The following is a 2,830-nucleotide window of genomic DNA, read 5'->3' on the forward strand; positions in this document are numbered from 1 at the left end:
GAGCATGCTCCACTAGCTAGCTCATGGCTGCCACTCTCGGTTACAGCTCATAACGGCCGCCCGACCGACGTTTGACATCACGGAAGCGAAGCAACCACCCTCCGGTTCCAGCTCAGCTAAAAACAGTTTGCTCTGTAAGCACTTTAAAAAAAAAAAAGTACTTTGCACCGCTAGCGCTGTTAGCAACGTTAGCTATGAGCCGGCGGCATGTTGAGAGCCATTGAGAGGCAACAGAGAGGGGAAGTTTCACCCACACTGGATATGTCGGCCTCTACTGCAGCATTTCTCTTGTTAGTCCCCCAACTATATATTAGTGTAATACTTCATCGGTGAAAAAACTCGCCAACGTTTGATGTAACGTTAACACAAGAGATACAAGTGCGGCTATGGTGGATGTAGCCTACAGCACGGGCCGAATTAAATTGATGTTCTCATTATGTGTTCAAGATTAAGCATCCATCATCAGTTATGATTTCCACACATCGATTGTCCAAAATTGATGAGACCTTTTGACCGATTCTGTGAAATATTGTTTGTGCAGTGAGTTTTCTTTTTCGGCTAAGTGGAGTAATTTGTGACTTTTTGTCAACAGAACCAAATTACAGTTCAGTTAACTCTGTTTTTAGAGGCATATCCAGTAATGTAAAAAAAAAAAACCCACTTCTTTTCAAACATGACCACTCATGTAACTATAGTGTCCAATTCAACGTTCTTAATTGCTTTTTGAGACAAGTTTACAAAGTGCGTCTACAGTTCTTCCAGTTTCATTCCCGCCAATAATTCTAGGAATGTTTTTAATTCCGACCATTTTAGGACACAATCAACAACAACAGCTGGGACCCGGTCTGGCTCTGCATCAGTTTCAAAAACAAACAACCCTCTCAGAGATGGAAAATATTGTGCCCAAAACTGGCTCAATATTCTTAGCACTCATATTACATTTGACCTGGTTTTTTTTTCTGAACGGCAAAATCCATCTGAGCGCCTGTGAGTTCGGAGAACTGATGTGGACATCAGCCGAGTTCACTGTCCTGGTGTCAGCGTGACCGTTGGCACAGAACAGACAGCTGTACATCTCTTCTATTAATAAGTTCACGTTGGTATTTACAGTCTGCATTCTGACAGGTACCTGAACAATATGTCAAAAACGGTATCTAAGGAGCATTTTCAGGCGTTAAAGTCTAAATATTTGTCTGCTGTAAACATCTGTCAACATGAATCCATAAACCTTTCTAAGAGCGTCGTCCTCTCTGAACATCAAAATCACTTAAAGTGACACACTTTTCTCAGCTTTCTGTGTGATAAGATGCTGCTCTCCGTCAGCATATATCTCCTAAAGTTGCAAATTAATCTACACCTTCTACTCCCGTTGTCTTAAGATGTATATAGATGTACAGACTAAATCGTTTTAAAACATGGAAAACTGCTAAATACATGCAAGATGTCAGAATTTCAACTTATCTGTGAGGCTGTACTGATTTGTACTAAATGCTATCAGCATGTCGTGCTCTAATGTTAACATGCTGATGTTTAGCAGGTATAACGTTTACCAAGGTTGTGTTCCAATACACATACCAACATGCTAAGATTTAGCATGTCCCAATGAATAGTATGTTAGATGCAGCAGGCCAAAGAATACCAGGATGTCCTCCAGCAGCCGGTTGCATTTTGCAGTGTGCATGCCTCCATCGACCCCCCAGGACGAGCCCCGGGGCTTCGAAGGCTAATTTGACACAGTGGCCAAACCTTGAAATTACAACTTGCGGGTCAGACGTTAGCGCACAAATTCCACCATGTTATCATGCTAACGTTACGCTGGTTACAGAAAATAAAGCAGCAGCGCTGGGTCTCTGCTCCCAGCCAATTAGGAGGCTAGAGCCGGGAGGAGAGCAGTTCCGGAGACGGAGGTGCTCGGTACCGCGCTGGCTGGAATTCAAGTCGCTACAATCCGCCACAATCCGCCACAATCCGTCTCCGAAGCTGGTGCCCACTAAGTAGCCAAGTCGTCCCCCAGCGAGGGTGTATTTCATGTCTCGTTTGTAGTCTGATAAACAGTAAATTAATCACATTCAGTGCCACACATCGCTATTTTCCGAGCTACTGTAGCTGTCACATTTGTTGACGCTGTGTCCAAATAAACGGGGCCCCGCCTCCAACACTGTATCCAGTTCTCTTTATACGTCCATGATATTATGGCGATTCTGACCCACAACCCTCTGCACGGCGGAAGATGAGCCAAGGTAAAGATAGTGGATATGTGAGCATGGCGTTCAGTAGTAGTATGTCCCAATTGTATGCAACAGTACGCACTTTGTAAGGGCAGCTGCAGTACGTACGAAAAGTAAAAAGAAAAAGTATTTGATTTGGAACGCAGCCTAAATTCACCATCTTAGCTTAGCATGCTAACATTTGCTAATTAGCGCTAGACAAGGCTGAGGCTGATGGGAATGTCACTAGTTTTACAGGGTTTTGGTCATAAACCATAGAAATGGACAAATAAACATGTTGCCCTGATGATGGCGCTGGATGTAACGTTAACGGATACAATGCAATTCATCCTGAGGGGAACATGAATGTCTGCTACAAATGTGATGGTAATCCACCCAATAGTTGTTGAGACCTTTTACGAAAAACAAAGGAGAGCTAGAGGAGAAGACAGAGCATGACCAGGGTCAGCACACTTTATCCTCTGGGGACCATGAAATCCATCACGTAGTTTTTGAGATGTATTGAGGATTTAGAGTTGCGAGATCAAAAAGGGTCGAATGAGGACTTCCACTTTTCCCCAATAAGCACCGATCAACTGAAAGGAAAACAAACTTATCAATGC

This window comes from Anarhichas minor, unplaced genomic scaffold (assembly GCF_050575085.1).
Source record: "Anarhichas minor isolate MPS153535 unplaced genomic scaffold, ASM5057508v1 ptg000007l, whole genome shotgun sequence".
NCBI classification, from domain to species: domain Eukaryota; kingdom Metazoa; phylum Chordata; class Actinopteri; order Perciformes; family Anarhichadidae; genus Anarhichas; species Anarhichas minor.